The sequence below is a fragment of the Bacillus rossius genome, assembly GCF_032445375.1.
Source record: "Bacillus rossius redtenbacheri isolate Brsri chromosome 9 unlocalized genomic scaffold, Brsri_v3 Brsri_v3_scf9_2, whole genome shotgun sequence".
Lineage (NCBI taxonomy): Eukaryota > Metazoa > Arthropoda > Insecta > Phasmatodea > Bacillidae > Bacillus > Bacillus rossius.
The window spans coordinates 14,929,491-14,955,860 of NW_026962013.1; the positions used below are offsets into that span (position 1 = coordinate 14,929,491).

The following is a 26,370-nucleotide window of genomic DNA, read 5'->3' on the forward strand; positions in this document are numbered from 1 at the left end:
GACACCCTTTTCTTCTACACGCTGGTTACAACCGCTAATGCATTGTGGCGGCCTCGTGGATGTTCCGCGAGACGTTGATGCATCGTCCTCCCGCAATGCTAACCGTCTATGGATTTTTTCTACCCCCCCCCCCTCAACCTTTTACATTCTCCTTTTCGCCTGGCTCCTCACATTGTTTTTTTTTCTCTTCCCACTTCGCTACTCGCCCTTTTAGTGCAATACGGTGTTACTCGCTTCTTTTTTTTCTCTCTCTCTCCCATACCTTCACCAGCCGGAAAGTTCTTTTGTACCAATTTCCGGTCTTCTTGTTCGCTCAACTGTTCCTCCAACTTGCCGAAACCTGTTTCCGGAAGTCGACTACTTACGTGAGGGGTTCTCCAGTCTCAGTTTGCTTGCACACAAGTTTTGTCTCGTGCCTTATCTTCATTTTGTTCGTCTGTAGCGCAAGGTAACGCGTTTACAAAAGTTGCGAGCAACACCTTAGCCTAAAGATTATTCATTCTTTTCGACGATTCGCGCTGGTTTAAGAATGCCTCGAATAAATCAGCTGGACGGAAAGAAATGAAGCGTGCGCAATTCTCTTCAAAAGGACCCGAACTTCCCGCGTGTTTATGACAATGTGAAAACACTTAGTAGCTTGCGCGTACACTATGTTGATGCTCATGCTATTCCGTGGCTCACTGCTGAGTTGAGTGACACCAGGCAACGCCTCGGTGTTTGGAACGGTGATTCTATGGTGCATTTTTGGAAAGTTAACATTTCCATTGCTTTCCGTATCTTGGGGGTAAATGATAACACACGACGTCCAGTCAGTGGCGAATACAAGGGAAGGGGATCCCTGAGGTGCTGAAAGGATCCACCCATCCAATGGCGTATACAGAATTTTTTTTTCCGGGGGAAAAATTAAAATTTGAATACTTGTATAAAAAAACAAACTTAAATCACTATTGACACTAACCCATTGACATATAGGCCTACTGACAGATGTAGCTTTAGGCGACGCGGCTTCTCACACATTTGAAATTGCAGGTGTTGTTACAGCTCACCTTGCTTCAAAATAACATACTGCCTTCACTTATATTTTGCAATTTTTTCCCAACTTCGGGGTAGGGAAATATCTCCTCCCCTTTTTTTTATCCTCTCTGTGTCCGCCACTGACCCCATCCCTTTTCTGACCGCAACTCACACAGGATAAAAGAGCGTTTTCACAACAACAACAAAAATTGGGGATAAACTTGAGTTTCTAAAAATTCGTCTTTCCCATATGGGGCTTCTTACTGCGTCCAGTCCAACTTCTGTGTCGTTAGGAAATGAATTTTTTCAACTTAAAAAAATCTTCGCCCCGGGACATTTGATCCACCATTATGGTGTAGTAGCAACTGGACCAAACAGTTGGACACACTGGCTAGAGAAACTATGGACATGAGGTACGCGAAAGAGTATAACTCTGAAGACAATCGCTCATCACACAGCATACAAGCAGGAACTCGGGAGTGTATTCCGCATTTTTATATTTAAAAAAAAGCCGTGTTAAAAGCAATTGCACAGGAGCATCTTGTTTCAGTAACTTTAATGAATGGACGTGTGATTTCCTTTCTGTGTCAAAGATGACAGTAAATGCGTTAAGTGTAACTTAAGAAAGACTGCTAGAAACGTCACTGCATCACCACTAAAACGTCTGAATGGAAGATCGTCTCACAATTTAATATTTTAGAAGGAAAATAAAAAGACGATTGGGAACAATGTGAGCACGTTTCATTCAATTAATAATTACTCATTCCCATTTATTGTGGCATGAATATGAGTCTGGATTCGAATAGCATTTTAGAAAAACGTTACTTTTTCGGTTTGGTTACTTCTGTCTAGCGAATTGTTGCGAACATAGTTTTAGCTGATCATAATGAGGGACAGCTTATGTCTCCGATCTGATTTGGCAGGCTTTTCGTCGGCAAGTTGGGAGGTCAGTGAATCAATGCAGGTCCCTTGAAAATTTTTATGATCTTTTAGTTAATTCATCGTCAGGTAAAGCAATTTAAGAATGATGTTATTTCGTTCTATTGAGACTCCCACAAAATGTTCGTAATATGTAATATTCTTTTTAAAGTTGTATGGTAAAGTCTGTAATATGCCTTATGTTTTCTTTGCACACACAACCAGATTGTGAACCTATATAATAGTTAATTTTAAAAAAATCTGTTCTTTGGAAGGTTCTTGCAATAGGGAAGATTCATTCAAATGTTATTCTTGACATATGCCATTGCTGGTACATTGTATGTCATAAGAACATTAATAACGGATAAAAATATGAATATACAAAAAAAAAAAAAAGGATGAGCGTGCAAACAAATAGAAAATAAGCTAAAACAGCCAATGTCAAAAAAATAAAAAAAAATAAAAACACAGGAAATTCCGTGGAAGGCATTAGTCAAAACATTATTGGATTTGAAACGTGTTACTATACATTTTACGCCCCGTAGGCAGATATGAATTTATAAATAATGTTTAATAGTAAGAAGCTAATTTTCTGTACAATGCAGTAAAAATATAAGGTATGATTTCATCTGGTAACGTTACTTTCGTAATTATTACTATTTTCACACAAGTTATTTCATCCATGTTGTTGCAGTGTCTGTAAAATTGGGCGAAATGAAGAATACCTTGAAAACTGTTTAAAAACCGATGATTTCCTCCAAATCCCTATCCGCAGCTTCCAGTTTCCATCCCCTTTTTTCTTTGACCGTAGCTTAGGCTTCGCGATAAGATGTCGGTTTCAACAGTGATCCCTTAACAGATACAACTAATTGCTCTCCTATCCGCAGCCACAGGAACGCCGATATTAAATTATCGGATCAGGGGAGTTCCTCCCACCCACACCTTACCCATTTCTAACCACTTAACAAGTTTCAGTTCAGTTCTGTTATACCCCCACGCCTCGCTAGGGCAGAGTTTGTGAACCGGGGGGGGGGGGGGGGAAAGGGAGGTGTTTGGGATACGTATACCACCAGCTCCTTGCGCCCCAAGTTACCGAACCTCTCTCTCGCCTAACTACGGGGGGGGGGGGGGGGCCGTAGAATTTGTTCCGTTCATTAATTGGATAGTATGGCTAGTGAGGGTGAGAGATGAGAAAGGTGGAGAAGGGGGGGAGGGGGAGGGGGAGGGTAGGGAGTCGAAGGATGCGACAATGGATCGCGTGTGCGTACCCCGCTCCCCGCTCACCCCCCCTCGAATCCACGCGACTGCTTCGCGGAGTGGAGAGATGGTGGAGGCGCCGGGTTTCAATTATTCCCGAGGATCGCTGCTATAGATTACGCGCGGCCCGCGCCTCCAATTACTGCCGCTCCCGTCCAGAATGTGCCGCGCCTTCATCCGTCAGGCCCGGTATCCCGTCCTGTCGGGTCGTCGCGCGGACGAGGAGGAGGCGTCGTTGTCGCGCGCGTCACCGTCGGCGGGGCTCGCGACGGCATTCCCGTACTTCGCAAACCAGTTGCCAAGCAACATACTGCAATACCACAAGAACGATATTGTAACTTCGCCCAAAACACATGGATGTGGTTATTTTTTTCTTGATAATCCAGAGTATTTATATTACGATATTCGGCGCTTATTATGTGCGCAGTTGATGCTGGAAAGCTATTCAGGGAACGGTTTACAAATAACTCTAACTATCGTGGGTACTGGGACAACACAGAGCATTTATTCCCGGGTAAGAATCAGAACCCAGTGTTACGACGAACACTTTTTTTTTTTTTTTTTAGTGATGCAGTTGTTTTCATGTAAACGTACAAACTTACAAATACCTGTAATTTTACATGAATATTTCTGTTATATTCACAACAACAAAAAAACAGTGCAGTGGTAAAAACGGATTTAGAGAGTCTGGAATACTCCTTCCCCGATAAAATAGCGGACCGGTGAAGCTGCCTCATAAATATTTTAAAATTTAAATGGATGAATACGCTTTTACAGCTATATGAATGCCCTTTAAAGCTTTATAAATCTTAAATAAAAAAAATTAAAATGGACATCAATAAATTATATGTACAACAGAATAACATATATGTGATTTCCCGATACCGAGCCTAATCGATATATTTATATACTAATAACATAGTCTAGATATTAAATCTAGACAAAGTTGTTAGCAACTTACACAGCAGTCTTCGATAGGTATTTAAAATTTAAAATATCCTAATAAATTAACTTTCGAAGCCAGTGCTTATCATAACCCTTCCGTGTCCACTCTGAATCCGCATCTGTGCATTGTGGTGGAGGGTGAGGGACTCTGTAGGATGCAGTGAGTCATATTTACCAGAGTTGCAATGCACTAAACGGAACCTTAGGAAAGTAAATACCAACTTAATGTGTGGTACTTGTATTTTGGCATGTATTTTATTCTAACTATTTTTAACTTTATGAAAAAAAAATTGCATTTACTAAAAAAAAAATCAATTCTTTTTTAATTTTTTTTATCACGCGTTGCACATGCTGTATTTTTGGGGAAAAGAAGAAAACTAATAGTATGATAATAGTAACCAGCTTGTTGCTGCAAAAGATCTAATTCAGTAGTCGCGCATTAAATATGTATAATTAATTAATATATTCATTGATAGTAGGAATATTTGTGAAAATTGCTTGAATTTGATTTGTACTCACTGCGTGAAGTGCCACATTGTCAGAAGACAAAACATCATTGTTGTGCTTTTCTTGAATCTCTCATCTTTAGAGACCTGCAAAATTCGCGGATTCAATGACCTCCAGGATAGACTCTACTACACTCTACACACTCGGGCAAATGCCACCTGTTCATTGGCTGCTGACTTGTGAGTCATCTCGACCGAGTGTCTGTGATTCGACACTTCTTTGAGCGAGGGTCTCTAATTGGCCCTCATTAATCCAGATTAACAGTGAACCAATTGCAGAAGCAGCGCTAAGGTATAATTATTTGAATTGTAGCACATCACGAAATGAATCCGCGAATTTTGCAGGTCTCTACTCATCGTTATAGAGCTAAATAAAAGGTTACAGATCCCTAAATAATAAATAATAATAATAAAGGATTGCTTAGAGTAGTGCGAATGTACGGTAGAGCGAAATGAACGCGACAGAATGGCGCCGGGGTGATATTTAATACCTTCGCCCTTCACCCGACTCCACAACTCTGCCCCCCCCCCCTCCTCACCCCTCTATGCAGAGTCAGCGCTTCCGCGCCACCCGCGCCACGCATTGACGAGTCTTTGTTGACGCGTGCCTAATGCGCAGCCAGCGGAATTGATTATCCGTCGTCGACAGTGGGCTGTTGCGGAGGGGAGGGGGGCACTTTGCCGTGCAAACAAGAATCACTCAGCCGCCGGAGAAAATTGTTGAAAGTTCCACCGAGTTGGGTTGGGTATATGAGGGGGGTGAGTCAAAAAATTATCGAGGAAGGGGCATCCTCGAGGCACGGACTTCGTCGTCGGAAACGAAGCACTTGAACGTGGCCTCTGCCCGTCGCATTTCGCGGGGGGAGATCTCCCTGGTACTGAAGCGCGCCAATGAGTGTCCTGGTGACGCACTGTGAACGTCACGAAACACGTCAGTCTGTCTGCGCCTGATGACGGTAACAGATGCCAGTAACCGAAAAGTCGCAACTGTTTTGTCATGGGGAAACCTTCTGTCTTCGTCGGTACTGTCGTCGTTGTGTCGTCCATAAGATCTGTTCATGTTCATCGTTGTGTTAGTACATTTGCTGCGCTGTCCAGGTTTTGTTGTCTACATTGCATTCTCTGTTATTGTTGAAACTGTCTCGTCATCGTTAGCCCAAAGTGTTCGTCTGTGCTGTTATTTTTTTTTTTTCATTACTAAATCCCTTCCACGGAATTCTTGTGCTTGTCTGATATTTAAGTTTGAATGTGTTCATCTGTGCTGTCATCGTTGTGTTGTCCGTAATACCTGTTCAGGTACATCGTTTGGTTTATCTGTTTGACATAGCTGTTTTAGGCTTGTTCTCTTTTGGGTGTATATTTTCATATTGATATTTTTATTTTTTAATTTGCGTTCTTGAATTTTTCCATGACAAACAGTGCAAAATTATGTCCAAGAAATTGTATTAAATAACAAAAGATTTGTCGATTTTTTTGCACGATTTACGGATGAGATACCCACCTCTACGTACACAGAAAAATATTTTCTGCACCTTTTACAGAAGATTCCTTTGCAAACCAGTTGCCAAGAAATACTGATTTTACATGAATATATTTGTTTCATTTCCAAAAAGAAATGTTAAAGTTTAGAGAAAAGAAGAGGTCACTTAGAAAAATTACCAAACTAAGAAAATAGCTCACACTTAAACTACGAAAAAAAATGTATAAATATATAATTAATTTTTTTTCAATGTATGCTCTTAAATAGTGGTCTGATTTCTTACAGATAAAACGTACACAATACAAATATAAAAATTATTAAAAGATAGATAAAGAAAACAAAAACTGTGATTTACAAAAAAAAATATTACGTAAACTACACAGCATTACTTTAAAATCTAAAAACTATGCATTATTTAACCATACATATTAAGTTATTTAACTTATCACTTAAAATATCACAATCACACACTCACGCTCGTACTTTATGTTGCTTTGTGTGTGTGTGTGTGTGTGTGTGTGTGTGTTTCTATCTCTCCCCCTTAATCCATCTTCGCCCGAGAGGATAACCGAGACGTTAAGGGCGAAGTTGTGCAGTCCGCGGTAATGAACCCAGGGCCGAGCAGCCCTCGCGCGGAAACAACTTGCGCGAAGTGGCTGTGTGGCTGCATGCGCTCGCACGTCAGGCAGCTAATTAAGTCCTCACCCACTCCCCCTACCCTCTCCATAATCCTCCTCCTACCGTCATCACGGGCCAGCCATTCAGCGGTCTTCAGGCCAACCCGGTGAGATTCCCTGGCCGACGAAACTACTTTTAAACGTGAAAACATTAGTCAGTTCGTTTTGTTAGCCGGTCAAATTAATAAAAAATAATTTTAATGCGTTTAATGAGACGTTAACACGGAGTAGTGAACCGATAGCAAGTAACGGGCTGAATAATTGTATACTCGTAAGTTTATGCTAGCGAGTGGTTAGCGTGCGAAAGAGACGGAAATGTAGTGGTACGCGTACCTTTCGGGAAGTCTTAAATTGCGACCGACCGACGTGTCGGCGGTTAAGTCCTCGATAGGTTCTATGCTTGAAACTGAAGCGATATTGCCTTAAACAAGTTACAACAGTAACCAGGATTTTATTAATAATAATATTTTACTGCCGTCGAGGGCGGTGATCACTCATGTGACTTACTGCCTTCCCGGCTTGACTCAATTTATGAATACCGAGTTCGTAATCACGTGTTCCGGAGATTATTCGAGAGATGGAGCTCCCCAACGCTCTGCGCATGAACTGTGACATTTGCGCTTCAGCTGGTCCTATATCAAGCCGGTCACCGGCAGAGCATGAAAATAATTTTAGTAAATGATGATTAAGTGTAGGTTTTTATCGACAACACTCTTCTGTATGCTCATGCCGTTATTTTGAGAATGGTCCTCTAGGATAGTGTCTCATGCCGGTATTTTGTGAACATTCCTCTGGTATAGTGTACTCCTGCCGGTATTTTGTGGACAGTAACCTGGTATAGTGTGCACATGCCGATATTCTGTGGACAGTTTTCTGGTTTAGTATGTTCCTGCCGGTATTTTGTGGACAGTCACCCGGTAGAGTGTGCTCATGCCGATATTTTGTGGACAGTCACCTGGTGTAGTGTGTCCATGCCGTTATTTTGTGGACAGTACTCTGGTTTAGTGTGCTCCTGCCGGTATTTTGTGGACAGTCACCTGGTGTAGTGTGTCTATGCCGTTATTTGGTGGACAGTCCTCTGAGATAGTGGCTTATGCCGGTTTTTTTTTAATAGTTCTCTGGGATGGAATGTTCATGCCAGGATTTTGAATCATTATTATTTTTTTAAGCTACTTTCGTAGACGATTTGAATGCGATGTCGTGTTGAAATTTCATAATTCGGTGGTTTAATTTTTATGTAGCCATGCATTGTTGCCCCTCTTGTCACTCACTACCTTCGTCGACATTTTGAATAAATTTCCTGCCTCTCTTCTCGTCGTAAATAACTGAATTCGTTGGAGTATTATTTCATTAATTGTTTGCGCTTCCTGCCGCTAACAATTTGGCAGTCGACTGTCCTCAGTATCCACAGTTTTTCGGTGAAATGGGAGTAAAAAAAAATATATCTTTTTTCCATCCTCCCACGTGCTACCCGCCTCCTCGTCCTCTGTGCAACCCTCTTCTCTCCGCGCTAGCACAATGGCGAGTGCTTGTTATGCGTCTAGCCTTTTCAAATCAAATCACTCGGTCGGCGACGCGTTTTCAAAAGAGTTCATCAACAGTTCGGCGCCCTCGAACTCTTCCCCCCTCTTCTCCAAAAACTCGAATGCTCTCAAGTTATGGTTTTCAGCAGAAATTATCGTACGCGCATGCCCCTTATTACATTTTGAACTCTAAAAAATACAGTTTTGGAAAGGAGAAGGGGGCGGGGAGTGGGTTGAAGGTCTGTAATGAATTTATTTAGGGTGAAATCCTGATAGCCTGAATAGTGCTGCTTATCCTGAATCCGAGCAGGGAGCTTGGGAATGAGTTTCTTCGTGACGAAAGGAGCTTCTTCGGGTGAAACAAGCCGCCTCCGCCCTAGGTATTAGCGACAAAATGGCTTCCTCGCAAGAGGCTATTACTTGCTAACAATAGCGTCCACGGATAACAAGGTTGATGAGACGCCGTGTAAGGCGAGTTAACACGGTTGATTTTTTTTAATTCTCTCCCTGGGAAATGCATGTTATTATGTTATTATACGACACGGAGTTTACGTTAATGGATATGAAGAGGGGAAAAAGGACGAGGGCATTCTTTAATAACTGATTTTGCGTTATGGACACGTGCTAATGACTACGAAATAGCTATTCTCGGGTGCGCGTACTGTTCAGTTGCAGATAGTCATAACGGGATACACAGTGTGTAAGAGATGATTAGCACTCGCAGAACCTGTGAACATAAATACCACTTGTTTGATTGCAGTTTCTTTAATACTATATGCTAAATGAGTTGAAAAATTTATATTATGGTCTTTTTTTTTCACTTTAAACCGTTACTTCAAATTTATGTTTTCTTATAAATTACTAATATTTGGTTCTATTAAAAAATGGAAAAATTTGGAAGGCAGCATTATTTTTAGCTTTCTAATCATCAGCCAACATTTGTTACCGTTACTGATTTATAACCTCCGATTAGAAATAATAATATTCTTGTTACCACCAAATATCATCTCTTGTTTATGTTAAGCGAGTCCACGTTTGTTGTACAACAAGAGCAACTGATGAGTTCATAAAGTTCATATTTCACGAGCATTGTGTGTTGATATGAAATGTTATTCAGGTTCAGCTGTAACCTGAGCCATTCCTTAGTTCTAACGTTTTTTCTGATGCCAAACAAGACGTTATGCTTGGCGTCTCTGTATGCGTATAATACGATAACACAGGCAAACAATACTTTGGTGCCGGGGTATTTGGAGCTAATTTCATATGAATTTTGTGCCCTGAATTCAAATTTGGCATTAGTTTTGGCCTAGTATGTCAAAGTTTTAAGATATAACGTTTTGGTGAAATGTACGTTTTACGTTATTTTAGGTTATATCATGAATCATATCTACAAATTAAACATGCCATTATTATTAAACTACACAAATATTATTATATCATACAAATATCATTATATTATACAAATTTTATTAGAATATACTAATATTATTATATATGCAAAGATAGTACCAAGTCATCGATGGAACCAACTAGTCACTCAACATTGCGAATGTTTCTTTTTAGTGAACTTCTTGAATATATCTTGGAACAGTCCCTTTTTAAACTCCAGCAATAATCTGTCATCATGTGCGTATCGCATATTCTTTGACAGCGGTCCTCCATAATTTTAATATCTTTATGAAATCTTTCACTTTGCTCCTCACTGCTGTCTCCTAAATTTTCAGTAAAACGGTCCAGATGGCTGTGTAAATAGTGCACCTTAATACTCATGTTGCAACCAAGGGATTTGAAATTTTTGAAAATTTTGTTTACCAGTTCAACATGGTTTTCTGCTTTTCGTTGGCTCAGAAAATTTCCGACAATTGCAACAAATGAAGTCCAGGATTTTTGCTCAGCCTCGTTAATGGAATTTACGAAGGCTTGGTCCTTAATGAATTTTCTTATTTCTGGGCCGTTAAATATTCCTGCTTTAATTTTTTCCTTACTCAAGTGAGGCATTTCCCTCCCTATAAATGCAAAGCATGATCCGTCCTTATCGAGAGTCTTTACAAACTTTAAGGCCCAGCTTTTATGCAGCGGAGAAAATATGATTTTCTTTCGTTTAACTAAGAGTTTGTTAATAACTTTTTTTTTCTACAACGCCCATGTCTTCTCTCTTAGGCCACTCTTGTCTATCCCAGTGGTGTGTTTTGTCTTTGCTATCCCAGAGGTATAATAAACAAGAATATTCGGTGTGGCCACTTTGCTGTCCGAGGAGAAAGTTTACCATTTTTAAGTCCACACAAATCACCCATTGATGTTCACGGTGCCTTATCTTCTCCAAGACCAAAGCTATGGTGCTATATGTTTCTTTCATTGTCGTTGAGTGAGGATTGGTATTGAACCATATTTGTTCCCATTGTGTAGAAGAACACATTCCAATCTTCGCTTTGAGCTATCAATAAATAGGCGCCAATCATCTGGAAAATATTCAGGAAGACTCATTTTTTCCAGTAGTCCTCTTTAATTGTGACAAAATGCAATATTTTCTACTTGAAAGAAGAATGGTAGTCGACCCTTTTCTCTTGTACGGTAAAAAGTAAAAAGTAAATTTTTCCTGGAAGCCAGTAATTCAAAATCTTCTTTTGGCAGCTTAAGATCTCTGACGAGGTCATTTAACTCATCCCGGTTAAAACGTTGAGGTATTGTTGATCTCTATGACGAAGTGGCTTGAGTCAACCAGGTGGTTTTATTTCTTTTTTTACACTTATCTCCTAAAGTAGATCTGATAGAAGAAAAAAAAACTAATTTCATATTTAGATTCAGCGCCCCAAATATAGATAAAATAAGTCCCAAAATCCTAGGCACAAAAAAAATTTTTTTTCTTGTTGGCCTGTGTAATCTTTTGGTATCACACATATTTGTGGCAGTTGGCTGAACTGGGAAGTGATCTAGGGAAAATGTCCGCAAGTACACCAATGTGGGCGTATTAATGACGTAATGAGTTATTAGTTTCATGATCTTGTTCCATGAATCATGTAGATTCCATGAAAACATGTTTTGTTTCGAAGAATGAGGACATACGTAATTTGTGGTTGTTCCCGGAGTGCACCATATTCCTGTGGTGGAGAAATACAACCTCAGACTTACATCGTAAAGTCATGCAGTGATCGTTTTGCATATTTATTTTTAACATGTGAAATTATGAGATTTTTCAGAGAAGGTTGGATGCAAATGTGGTAAAACGACGAAATTCAGACTGATAAATAAAAGTACACACAGAAAAAATGAAGCTAGATGTTTTATTTTCTTTCTTCTTTGTTTTGTTTTAATGCACGCTAAGCGCGCTGGAAATTATTTTACGAGTCCCAAGGGCGTGTTTGCCATTATTAAATTGTTATTAAAATTTACTGGTCAGTTTATGGCACACGAACTGTGTATCGTATGTAACATTTCCATGTTGCCTACGGAGATGTGTTCATTTCAGAGCCCAAAAGAATTTTCGCTGTCAGGAGTTGAAGATTACTTTTGATTTACAGTGGTTTATATTGAAACTATAATTTTTTGACCTGTGAGAAGTTGTTATCAGGAAATCGTGGCTTCTGTAATACTAACAAAATATCACTCTTGAAACAACGCTAGTGTGTTTTTTTTTTCGGTTTTGTTTGGTGATGTTTATGATAAAATATTAATTTTACCCATACTTAAAATATTCAAGGACGTTTAGCTGCCATACGTTTAAATGCTTTGGAATAGTGATAACTGTATCAAAACGGTACTTTTTAAATTTGTTAATTTTTTAAAGCGTGAATGTAATTATTTTTCATTTTTATAAAGTACGAGTAAATAAATAATGTTTTAGTTGAATATACATATGCCAAAATTTTCGTGGTTGTTAGTGCAAACGTAGTCAATCGTAGGAAGATAAATATTTATTACGAATTTGTATTTTATCCCTTACGTGTTTATAATGCAAATGGAAACTAGCTATATTTACGCGTTCCTCATAATTTGGATAATATATTGGGTTTGTGGCCTTTTGCGGATTGAGGGGGGGGGGGGGCAAGTGATACTAAACGCTTATGATTGGTACATAATATGTTTAAAAACGTGACTGGTGTACGTATTGCGTTAATTATACTGCCTACCGAAATATCGGTTAAATAATAAATACCTAAGAATCGGAAAAATTCGCGAATTCATTTCGCGATAGAATAAAATTCAGTGAATACCACCGAGCTGCGTCCACTATTGGCACACAGTTTATTGTGAATACTGTGGCCAAAGCAGGCAAGGTTGAGATGTCACGTCAGTCGGCAGACAATGTACAGATAACAAGTGACCGAGTGTGCAGGAACTGTGGAGAGTCTATCTGGTCATGGAAAGCTCTTATTTTTCCAGTCGGTATCAGTACCTCGTCGTATCACAATTTCTGATCTATTTTCAGCATATTATACTTACATTCTTACTCAGCATAATTCCGATCTGATGCAAAATATATATAAGAAAAAAATTGTAACAATATTTTCGTAAAGTCTGTAGATTCTTCTAAAAAAATAAATTCGTGTCTCAAAAATATTATCTTTGTTCGCGTGCAATTAATGTAGAAGTATCAACTTTATTAGTAACACCCACATACAAAACACTTAATATGGGTTAATATTTTCTTCGCAAAAAATCAAGAGCGAAAATACGCAATAGCCTACGCAACAAAAATAGAAAACCTATATCGGGATTTTTTTCATAAATATTTTGCACAATGACGCGTGGAATATTTAATACTTTAATTTAAGCGTCATTTGTTTTCACTGTGTGAAAGTTCAATGAGTGAAACGTAATGCATATTTAAAAGTTTTCGGAACACTTCACTTTTAATATAGAAAGCGAAAATGCAAACCGAGACGCAAGAATTTGAAAAGTTCCTGTGTTCGCGTCGCATTTTTGCCTCTTGCGTAATTTATAACGGCTATTTGAAAAAAATCATTGTTTAACTTTTGCGTCTTGCGTAGTTCATATACACATCGGTTAAAGCTCGTTGCGTTTTCTGTCTTAAGGGGAATATATAAATGTTTTTACGAGTGCGTAAATCACGTTCGGGTTGTAATCCCGCCAGAGGTGTTACCGCGGCCGTATTTCCGCGTTATTTTCGTCCGGTGAGTGATGTGTCGCCGCGGTAATGGCGGCTTCGCAATAACTGTCCCCGTGACGAACGCGCTTCACCCGGCCGTGAGGCGTATCGGCTCGGCGACAGTGGTGGTCCGACGGGGGTTATCCCCCTCCCCCACCTCCCCTTCACACAAACCCGTAACCACTAGAACTTATATGTGTATGGGTATATTTACACTCTAGTCCGCGCTTGACCTTTGAAGACTGGTATTATTTTGTACTAATGTAGATTTTTACATTTGTAGTGCTATTGTACTGTATGTAATTTATTTTATAACTCTACAAGGTTTCCGCAGACAAAGAAAATCTTGAAAACAGAGAATCAGGGCGAAAAAAACCGGAAAATTGACATGATAGTTACCAAACTGGATAACATAACTAAGGATGATGGTTAAGTGTCTATTCAAAGGTTTTATCAACCTTAAAGGCCATTTTATACGTCAGTCTCAGCATTAATTGCCAGCATGAAATGGTGTGTGGTATACAGTTCTTTTTTAATTAACCGTGTTTATGTAGTTTTTTTTTCGTATATATGGTTTTCCTAAAACTCGGAAAAACATGAGCTTGTAGGATCAATAAGTTTTATATCGTTAAGTTAGTTCGCTATTTGTTGGTGGCTAGTGTATTCGAGAGCTTTGTAAACAGTAAGAAGTATAATTTAAAGTCTATTTTGAGTGGAACAAATTTGATAATTTATTTTTGAAATAGGCGTTACTAGTTAGTATATCCATTAGGAATTTATATTGCCTGTAATTAAGTAGTAACTGAATACTATATTTATCACGCCAAGAATAAAAGGCTGCTGAGACGTAGCTGAGAACACTTTATAACCTCACTATCGCCATATTGTGCCTCCCAATACATTGCTGAAATTGTGCTTGATAACGTATTATGGTGGTTAGTAAGTATGGATTAGAATATTCGTCGTTAAACAAGTCATTAAAAAAAAGTAATTTCAAACTGCTTCCACTATGGTGACACTTCACTTCAGCCAATGTTGTGGGAGTCTAACCAATATGGCGCAACAATTATCTGAAGGGGAAAATTAAAAACGACTTCACGCAGTTACCGTGCAGACACGTGGCCATCCCCGCAGTGTGATACCGGTCTAACCAGAAATTTTAAACTTGTGAATAAGGAAGAAAGTTGGCTTGGGGGTGGTGTTTTTTTTTCCCCCTCCGGATATAATTCCTCTTGTCATCAGCGGCGCTGTTACGACACGACCTTCTGCTGGTAGTTAGTGGTAACGCGTGCCTGCTCGTTACCACCTCCACCGCCCTCGACAGCAACCTCCTCATGTCACAAGCCCCTCCCCCCCCCCCCTTCCTTCTCACAAGCCATGTTCTCCCGGCCATTACGAAGAACCGTCGCTAAGCCCCGCGTACCTCTTCTCGTCCGGGTCAAATCGCCGCGCTGATTCTCGTTAAAAAGGTTTTTGTCATTCATTTTATCGCCTTCCTACGCTATCCGAAAAAAAAAAAAAAAACGTGTCTGATAAGACACACACTTTAGTTAGGCAGCTCAGCAAGGTGGCAAGAGCTGATTTCGTATACGGAAGATTATTTGTTTAGAAACCGTACGTGGTGTTTTTTTTTCTTCTAAAACATACCCGCCCGATAATACTGCGAGTATAGATCCCTGTGACTCACATTTCTCGTTAAGAATTGGGGGCTTGATGTATCTCCCGGGGCCTGTGTAATCGGGGATTCATCTGTTTGCCGTGGCCGTGAATTTTCTCGTGAACTTTCTCGTTTTCCTTCAAAACGTGTTACGAAATTGATCCGTCTCTAGAGACCTCAATGTCGATGAGAGTCAAGGTCTGCCCGGGCGTACACACACACACAGACACACACACGGTGTGCAGAGCTTAATCAGAAACCACGCCATTGGAAAACTGCTCAAGATATATCCGAGTGGCGTCTGTTTACGAAAAGCGATGAGGACGGATGAATAGTTCTGTTTCCGTATTTCGTTTTTAAACTGTATTTTAAGAAGAGTGAAAATTACTGAAAAGCGTGCTATGAAAATAAATTTTAAGGCATGAAACATCCAGTACATATTCTCGTAAAGCACTCTAGGGCCTTCATAACTCCTTTATCTTTATTTCTCCGCCGTATTGGCGGGCCACCTCACAGTACTGCAGGGATCAAGGTCACTGGTTTGAGCGCAAAACGTTCCACGCTTCGACTGGTTTTCTGTAAACTGAAGAAAATTGAATGCTGTGATCATCTATTTGTTGGCATTGTTTTGTTTAGAATAATACTATGGCCTAATAAATATTCTGTGAAAGTTTGTTGTTTCGTCATTTGAAAAAGAAATTTTTTTTAACTATGCAAAAAAAAATAACTCACGTGATTACATTAAAAAGACCGTTGCGGTTTATCTCACTCTAATTTGGACTGTAGAACACTCAGGGGCAGTAGTAAACTGGCCATATTAATATATCGTCGTGACCTGACTGGATTTCGGTTTCGTTTATAAGTATTACCATGTCGTACGTAATTTCTTCAGTATCTGTACTAATTCATTTTTTTTGTCGCGGACAGAACACACTCGACCCGCACCTCGCGGAAAGCCAGGCACGACTGTCGCGGCGAGTCGCTCACTCGCTCACATCTGACACTCCAGTGTCGTCAGTCCACCCTCTAGTGGCGCTCCGCGTGACTACAAAGTCTTTGGCAAATCCAAAGCTCGCCTAATTTTTACACGCTTTATATTATCTTCACCTGTATGTTTGTTTATATTTTTGTAACCGACTCCTTTGGGTGCGATTTTGACCCACTTTAAACGGCCAGATTTCATTCAAACTTTGTAGATTTATCGAGGACCGATGACAATACACTAATTTGATAAGATTATTCCATTATTCAATTTGCAAAATTAGATTTTTGTCAATTTATATAATTTCACAAGCAAGAGTTCGTACATGAGCAAAATAGTTTTCTTTACAATGTGCGAACTCTTTTCTTTCAGTTTGTCTTTGGAGCGATATAAACAAAGCCTACTAAATATTGTGACATTCAATTAAATGAAAAGTGAGAATGGGTTATGTTTATTGTGAGCAATATACTTTCTTGAAGAGAATATTATCTATATTTGTAAAAATATAAAGAAAAAAACCTGAAATAAGGGCTTTAAATGTTGTTTCTTTCGTTAAATAGAGAAACACAATTACGTCTTTGTTTCATTTTACCAATTAACCAAGAGTGAAACAATATTATAAAACAACATTTTCTGCAAATATTTCACGAAACATGGAAAAATTGAAGTTTGATTTTGCTGTGAAACCAACAGCAGATGGAAAATCAAACACCGTATGCATAACCTCATTAGCTACACCTGAGGGGCAGATTTTTCAAATTCCACTCGAACACCAACCTGCAAATCTACACCAAGCAGTTACAAATACTCCAAACTATGCCAAGGTCAGTAAATCATTAAATAAAAGACATAAAACACGGAAAATATGACTAAGTTTGACAGATATATCAAAAACATATTTGGATAGAGAGCAAAACTTACAGTTTAAGGATTTTTATCTGGAAGAAATTGAGGGGAAAAAAAAGTGCTGAATCTATAGCTAGTGTATTAAATAAAAAATTGGAAAAACTGTTAGAAAAATTTCTTGAAGAAAAAAAAACTATATCTGAAACTCAAAATTTAGGGAAAATTGCAAAAGATTTCACTGATTGAGAAATTCACGGGCAGAAACTCAAATGCTTACCATTGGATTAAAGATTTCAACAAAGAATGTGAACGTTTCCTAATCAAAGAAGACAAAAAGAAAATAGAAATTTTAAAACATTTCTTAGAATACTCCAGTGTAGTTTGGTACAACTGCATGCAAATGAAACTTACAGTGGAATCGGACTGGAACAAATGGGAGAAACTTTTTAGTGAAACATTTGCAAACAAAGGATGGTCACTCATCAGATATGCTGAATTAGAATAAACATCAATGACTTCCCGAATATATCGATTTTCATAGCAGGATATTGAAATTATTGAGTACTATAGTTCTTCAACACGCTATATTGGATATATATTTCAGAAGCAGCCAATATCTACTCAAATTCACTTTAATAGCAAAGTCATATAATAAACAAAAAATTGAGCCACATCTAGAGACACTTCTGAGATAAAACAACATTTATCGATTTTATTTTAACTGCAGCCAATATCTATTCAAAACCTACTTTAATAGTAAATTGATTTAATAACTATCAAGTTTTTTTACATTGTTATAAAATTTGTTGCATACGTCGATAAAGAAGTATCACTTTAAATTATAAATAAACCAAACTAAAAAGTAGAAAAATAATAGTTTAAAAAACTAAATACACGCTTTATATAGAAAACCAAACTAAATATAGAAAATAAATTTTAATAAATTGAATTAAGAAAATTGAATTTTTTAAAAATAAATATAAATTAATAATAGTGTATATAAGAAAAAAAGTATTTTATTTAAAAAAAAAGCGTGGGGTGCACGGTGTCAATAGTTAGAAATATTTCATTGACATATATGAGTAGAAGGATTATCATTTCGATAATATCTTAAAAAGCACCCCACGCTTTTTTTTAAAATAAAATACATTTTTTTCTTATATACACTATTATTAATTTATATTTATTAAATTTTTTTCACTATTCTTAATTCAAATTTATTAAAATTTATTTTCTATTTTTTTAGTTTGGTTTTCTATATAAAGAGTGTTTTTTAGTTTTTTAAACTATTATTTATTATGCAGCCATAACGTACACTTTATTTCTAAACGACAAATATTTAAAACTAAATTAAAATACATATTTTATAAAATATACATTAACAAGTCACCAACCTCTATTCGTTTGCCAACTTTTCACCAAACAATAAAAATCGTGGCTTCAACCAAAGGCTAAATTTAAATTGCATAAAAATACTACTTAATTGATATTTTAAAAATACGTTCCCAATCTACGAAAAAATAAAATAACTAAAATAAAGTTTTTTGAAAGTCTTAAAGTCGGCGCGCTACCGACCAGGGTTCACAAGTAGTCATGACTTCTGGTTGGTCGGCCGAAGGGTAGGGAGTTCGATCCTTGGTCGGAACGAGGATTTTTCATTTGTGGAAACTTTTCCTTCTGCGATTCAGGACTAGTCTTTTGTCCCGTCCTTAGCACTTTGTGCCGCAGAACGCTATGGTAAACCACCGCAGAATCACGCTGCTAGAAGAACTTCCTGTGCGTGGGGTGTCACCGGCCTGGAATAAAACTAAAAAAAAAGGACCCGTCATCGTCATTTAATTACTGGAAATGAACAAAGTGAAGTGTATCTCACGCTTGGATTATAGTACAGAGTAAATGGCGCCCAATGTTGCCATAACTGCATTACCCGGCACTTGAACATTAAAAAATTATATTGTATTTCATAATTAATCATAAGTTTAAATTTTCGTTAATTTTACTATTCTTTGATTTCTTATACATCATAAAATAATGTATATTGACAGTATTGTAACAGTTGTAGTCATTATGAAATTAAAAGAAATAGTTTAATGTTTAACACCGTTTATTATTTCACAGGAGAATCTACTTGTAGCAGTCGATCACTATTAATGACAAGTGATTCCATTAAATTATGTTTTATGCTTAGAGAGTCAATTTTTTCAAAATATTATACTATAGAAAATCAAAATGGTTGATATAGGTTTTTATATGTAAAAATTGAATGATATAATATGGCACTCTTTAGGAAATTCAAAATATATATATATATTTCCAAAATTCTCTTTCCAATTTTTCCTTCGAAAATGCAATGTTTCAGATACATAAAAAAAAAACTTTATTACATTATAAAGTTGTGTGTAAAATGTTTGTGTGCTCTATGGCGTATATCTGGCAACACAGCACACCGAAGCAAGCACAGCGCTAATGGCAAATGGGCGCCCATTGGAAATGCACACTGCCAACTAGAGGTGTAAAAGTAAAGAAAAAAAAAGCGTACCCGTATGTATTCGTTACTATAACAATTTGTACTCGTTACTATCGTATCGTTACGTTATTCGTTACTTCTGATACCGCATAACATGCTATGTTATGTTGCAGCAACGAATCGAGTCGTATTGCGTACGCGTACAGTATGACTTCGCGTAAATAATAATAAATAGAATATAAACAATTAACAATATTTGATAATTAACAGTTTTTGTTAACCAAGAAACAATTAAATTTCATTAGAGCGGCTTTATTATAAATTATCTCTTTTAAGATAAGAACAAAAAAACGTGAAAATACGCTATAATAAAAAACAAAAACATACATATTTATAATTTGTAAAAAATACTTTCTTAAGTCGTTTCTGTTCCAATCTGAAACTTTGCCTACACACACAATACCTTTAATAAACAGTAAAAAACTTGGACGACGAATTTCCAAATAATTCTTACTTAATAAACAAACATCGTTCTTTGTAACGTAAATTCATCGAATATGCGCGCGCATGCGTAAAACATACGAAAAATACGAGTAACGAAATGCATCCGTGTGTAACGTTTCGTTACTCGTTACTAGATGGCGCACCTTTTACTCAGTACCGAATACATACGGTTTGCTACAGCTCTACTGCCAACTAAGGACGAGACGCGGTATAGGTTCTGAACACGCCACTGTCGCAGCTGGAAGCAGTGCGTGACAGCGTGCGTCGCAGCTCGCGTCTTCCCGAGGGACGCGACAAGTCGGCGACGGTGACAGACCGCTCGTCGTGCCCGTAATCCCATCATGCAGATTGCGCCGCTCTTTGTCGTGAAGTGAGTAGGGGGGGGGGGGGAACCCATAAATAACACCCTCCCTCGTCGCCAACCGCAGCACGCTGCTGGCGCTCGACTCAGCAGGATCGCGGGGTTAGTCGACCGTGTTGATCGATAGGCGACGATGTCGTGGCTTCTTTTTTTTTTTTTGTCGTGTCTCCCCTGCCCGCGCTGTTCCGAAGAAGATCGACTACCTGGGCACTCGTGCCGGTGTGCAGAGCTTCAGGGAAAAACATACACGATTTAGAAGAACGGCTTAAGGTATCACGGTGGTGTCTGTTTACGAAAATAATTTAATAACACACTGAAGGGGAAGAGTAGTTTCAGTATCTCAGTTGTTCATTTTTAAACTGTATTTTGTCATGCATTTCCGACAGGAATATGAATGTCTTTGATCTAGGGTTGGATGTCACTTCGGCTGAGGGTTCGACACCGCTTAAAACTCGTGAACTATGAAAGCTACAGAGTTGAAGTAAATATATCTTAGTAGAACAGACTTTTCTCGTGGTCGTTTCGTACGAGTCACCCGGTTAACATTTGCAATGATGACGCAATGAGCGTTGGTGGGGAGCGTCGAACTGAAGTCAGTGAGAGCTGTGACCCCGAGAGTAATGAACCGATTTGCGTGAGTGAGCACTGAGTGGTGCTAGTTGAGTGGAATAACTATAAGGTTTGGTTTTGGAGCCGTTAATAGCAAAATGCCATAAGCGAAAACAGGTTATGTTGGAGAAAATAAATAAAACAAGCGCAATCGTCCAATCAGAAGTAATTAAAAGTGCAGAGAAGTGTCGTAGTTATCGAATGAGGCAAAAAGTTGCCGAGAGAAATGAGCTAGTGGGGAAAAACAAGCCCCCGAACGAGGTGTCAGCTGTCTACCTCGCGAGAAGCGACGGGGAATGCAAAAAAATTGTTTGATAATGGACCTGATATTCTCTCTGATGTTTATATAGTCTGTTGAGCCAGTGGTTGTGAACGATGGGTCGAGTTTGTCGCGGTTCGGTGTCGCTATTTTTCTGGCGTTGGCGCCCGACCGTCAACTAAGACGTTCATCGGATTCACGTCTAAAGAAAGCAACATCAATCTTGTTAAATTATTTTATTTACTTCATACATTTCTAGAAACAAACCCTTGGCGGCTGTAATCCCAAATACAGCGTACCCAGCATTTTTAGGAGAGTGAAAAATGGTTAAAACGCGTGTCTTCAGAATAAATTTTAGGCATGAAACATCCGGTGCAGATTCTTGAAAGCATTCGGAGAACGTGCATTACATCTTTAGACAGCGCACCAATTCAGACCCTTGCGCTTAGAGGCGATACCGCACTAGAAGCAACAGCGAGCGTTGCACTTATGATCCCGCCTCACTAACACCAATTCCCTCCTGACTAGGCGGGCTTCTTAATTCCAATCCTCTCCTTCACCAATTTTTGAAAGTGAAACGTCTTTCCAGCCGTCATCAGAGCTCAGGAATGGGGTGATCGATGGTGTAGAAGGGGGTTGGGAACATTGAGCGCCCCATTCCTCACTCCCGGGAAAGTGTTAGTGAAGCGACGTTACAGTGCATGCATTCAGCAGTTAGTGGGTTCTATCGCGATCGGCTATGGCCGTCTGCCAAGTTCCTGTGGTTCCACCCAGGTAACTATTGTTGAAAGTTTTTTGAAGTGTATTTTCGCAGTTTACTGCTCACAAAATAAAATGAGTAGCTTAAGATTTTTGTCTAGCTTTCATAGTCAAATAAATAGATAAAATATTAAAGGTCTTAAACCTTTTGGAGGTACATAAAGTCATTCTTAATCTTTTATATTTTGAGTTGTATATTAGCAGTAAATCTGTTGACCAGGTTCATAGATAAATACTTTAAGGGACCCGCGTAGCTAGAGGTGTGTCTGTGCCAGTGAGGCGGGATGATAAGTGCGACGCTGTCTGGAGCTTCTGCCGCAGTGTCGCCTCTAAGCACAAGGCTCTGAACTGACACACAGTCTTCTCGACGTGCTACAAAAAAATTTCATAATTTACTATTGCCCTAATGAAAGGAAGAGGGCTTAAAGGGCTTAGTTTCGTTCCACTTAGAAGGAAAAAAAGTTTCAGGTTAACGTTTTGAATAGAATAATTATCCTGTGATACGTTAGCTTCATTTTTTTTTTTTTTTTCATTTTCTGCTTTGCTATTTTTATAATTATTTTGGCTCTTTAATAGGAATTTTTTTTTGCAGCGTTCGCAAGGAACGATGTCTCAGCAGTAAAAGAAAATATTCTCTAAGCGAAGAATGTGCTGGAATTCTTCTTTGTAATTAAATTACGTCGAATTTCTCGATGAATGTAAGTTTTAATTAATTCCAGATTTCTCTTCGAGAATCCGTTGGTTTTATTGGTAAGGAATTTGTGCTGGTATTTTTATATATTTTTGTTTTAATATATGGAGTGTTTTAATACTAAGAAATATATAGTTCACTGAAATTCGTTTCATCATTAAAAAAAAACTATTTTGGTTTGTCTTTCAAGATTTGTGGGTAGTGGTTTGAGTTATTTCGAGATGTAACTTTCTCAGCAGCATCGATTTTGATTCCACCACCAGTAAAAAAAACTAATGCTTCTACAAGAGCGTTTCCAACAGAAGTATAATTTATTCATGATGCAAAAAAATAGTGAATACTGGTTAATGAATAAACTTCTTTATTTCATTTTGAATCATATTTTAGAGGTAGTTTTTCTTTTTAAATGTCAATGGTTGGAAAGTTGGGGATTCAAATCCGTGACCGTGTCCTTGTACTGTGTAAAAGTAACGTTCTATTTTTCATTTTTCTTGGATACTTTATCAGGGCTCATATATATCGCTCAAATTGCTAGGTGTTGTGTTGGCTGTATCATGATAAGCACATGAGACAACACTTCGTCATCTTTCTTCGTTCGTTTGCCAAATGACGTCATTATCCTCCCCTTCAGACCGCTCGGTTCTTGAAAATACAGCAGAAAGAGGATACAAATTCTGGTGAAAATGCTACTGGATGTGTATTAAGTTGGTGCAGTTTCTAAAGTAAATATATACAAATTATTTTTTCTTATAATAAAAATGATCTATGTGCTAATGAGATGTGACAGTGATATTCATTGTTCAACACACAAACCAACACACACACACACACATATATGTATATATATAATTGATGGCATCAGAGAGTTGAGGTGGTTCACAAATTCCTCCAATGTTTCAAGTCCATGTTGCCAGACAGTGAAGGTGTCGTCTACATAACGGAGCCAGATTTTAGGAGGGCTATTACTTTTGCTAAGTGCTTCTTGCTCAAAGTATTCCATAAATGTATTAGCCATAAATTGTGAAAGAGAAAAGCCCATTGCCATGCCATCGGTCTGTATGTAGAAACTATCCTTGAACTGGAAATATGTCGTGGTGACACAGAGGGTAATCATTTCCATGATGGATGGGATTGGTATTATAGTTCTGTCCTTTAGAGTTGGATCAGCCACTTCACTTCGTGATGAATTTGTATACACATGACGTTTGAAATAAGAGGAAAATCACTGTGTACATTTGCTTTTGAAAAAAAATAACACCCCATCCCTCTTTTCCAATCTTTAAACCTTTAATTGTAAGGGTCCATAGACGCCACTATCATCTTGGATAATGCCACAGGTGAAGACGAATGCATTCTTTGCATTTAGTTGATACCTACTCATTATAATACACCTTTCGATTTTAAACGATTGCAATTTCACAAACCCCTGCTTCGCATTCGCTATGAGTATCAGCAAGGCACACGAACAGAACCTTTTTGTGGCAGGTACGAACTTGGAAACGCTATGTTTTTCGTAGATATAGCGCGCAGGTTAGTTAGTTTACGCTACGGAAGGACAAACGAAAAAAAAAAAGTACACGTGTACCCTCGAACTTTACAATAGGAGAAAAAGTTTGTTTGGTTGTTGGTTTTTTAACAAAATATTATCTGTAGTTTTATTCGAGCTTGGTAAAAATTTCGCAAATTTGGAATTGTGCCAAAAAAAAAAAAAAAAATAATGGTCTATATGAGATTTCCAAAAATAAAATCTACTCGGATTCTCTTCTTAACTCTGCTTAAGGCCCGGGTAACGCCGGGTAGTGAATAAATAAATACCATTATTCCTCGCATAATGTATGTCTTGTGGTTGCCGATTTCATTGAGAATTTCAATTTTTATTTCACATAGATAGAAAGTATTTTTTTATGGACCCGACGAAAAATGACTACGTATTTTCGACAGTGCAAGCTTCTAGCCGTACTTAAGCAACGGCTGGAACCGTGGGGACCTGGCCGTATTGCAGATTCAGTGAAGTGCGCGTGCAAACGTGTGCTTTGTGGATTACCTGGTGTGGTTGGAGGAAGAGGTTGGGAAGGGGGGGGGGTGGTGGTGGTGTATAGACGGGAAGATATGCCTGCATCCCCCACTTGTCCCTCGCGTGAGTGTGTGCGTAGCCTGCGTGTAATATCCGGCCTTAGGAATGGTTGTGGAAGGAGGGGGATGAAGCGGGTGCTCGAACCAGAGTTTAGCCGGAGCTACGGCCGTTGACTCGTCGCCTGGGAAAACAGTCACGTCCCACCGCGCTCGTTATTGTCCGCGAAAAAAAAAAGAAAATTTGCACGAAAACGTACGTGAAATGTTTTTTAAACTAAAAAGCGCGCTGTTGTTGGTTTTGTGTTTCTGCAATTTTTTTATATTAAAACGTTGACCATATTTCACTGCAACCGATAGGCCGTGTTGGTTATGTTTGATCGAAGACTTTCAAGGCCAAAGTATGTACACTGTTAAAAATTTTCACTTTAATTTACGAAAAAACGCTGGTTACAAACTATCCACGGGTTATTGTGAATTTACCGTTATCTTTTTTAACTTGGGGGTATTAAATTAACTTTTTTTTGAGGATGAATCCACAAGAATAATCTTGGTATATCAGCATGACTTCAAAAACTTGTAACGACTACTTGCAAGAACTCTTCCGTATCTTCCACGCGCGTGTTTAGCCTGTCTATAACTAAAAACAGAGCTCAAAAGTTTTAATACGGCATAGTTTGTACGAAGATCCGAAATTACGGAGAACTCTTCGTTTATTTGAGGCGGATTCTTCGTTGAAATATCTGTAATTTCTAACAGCGTAGTAACCTTTGACAGGCTATCCGGCCCGAAGGTAAAATGTGGCGTCAGCCAGTGGACGACAGACACTGACTTGTTTGTGCACAATTCATCCTGATGGTACCAGAAAACAACGCAACTTCTGCATATCTTCAGCAGTTCATCCTGGTGGTACCAGAATATAACGAAACATTCGCATCTCTTTAGCGGTTCATCCTGGTGGTACCAGAAAAATAAATAAACTTTTGCATATCTTCAGCGAATGGATTCGACCTGCCCGCCGCTGACTTCCTTTGGTGTTTGCTGGCAGCGAGCAGCTTTGTGGCATGGCTGAACATCGACTCGGGTCTGGGACATGTGTGCATACCGAGTGTGCTTTCATCGGGACTATAGGTGACTGCAGAAGTTAGCTTGCTGATTAACTCACCCGTCCGATGAAAAACACTTGGCCTAGCCAGTTTAGTGATAACTTACATATTTTATATGTTTTACTAGGCCCATACATATTTATAGAAGATACTTTTTTTTCCTTCGTGACATTTCAGTTCAATTTTTTTTATCCATTGTTTGGTTGATATTAAAGCTATTTAGAGATCTATTTAATTGTCAAACAAAAAGAAAACAACCTCTAAAATTAATTTCAGATACCAATGTAAACCCAATTGAAACTTGAATATAATAATTTGCGCCAACGTTTGACTGTTTCTACGCGCCTGATTTTTGTTGTTATTCTAGGGGATTTTTCCATACACCCGCGTTAAAAGTCGAAAGCTGTTTTGTAACAATTTGCTGGCCACTGGATTCCTCGAAGCACTGGAGGAGTAATTCAAAGAAGCATTCAGCGCTCGTGCGCGAAAGTCGTTTATTGTCTCTGCAACTGAAACCGTATGGGCATTATTACTTTAGGTGGCCACCTTAGGGCCTAACTTGGGCGGTTCGTGCTCAACCCACCATGCCCCAGAGATAAAGTGCAACGTCCATATATATCCCCAGCTGTTGC

General features: G+C 38.6%; 1 protein-coding gene across 6 annotated transcripts in view; it reads left to right on the plus strand.

The window, feature by feature from the left end:
- Nucleotides 1–26,370, plus strand: part of LOC134543313 (tyrosine-protein phosphatase non-receptor type 13-like) — a 369,574-nt gene that overhangs the window by 44,043 nt on the left and 299,161 nt on the right. Inside the window, exon 1 of one of the 6 annotated variants that reach the window (XM_063388251.1) lies at nucleotides 20,455–20,514. The exons of the other annotated variants lie outside the window; for them this stretch is intronic. The gene's annotated coding sequence lies outside the window, so the exon portion shown is untranslated. Of the gene's footprint in view, nucleotides 1–20,454; nucleotides 20,515–26,370 lie in introns of those variants that run through there. 6 annotated transcript variants of the gene reach the window in all.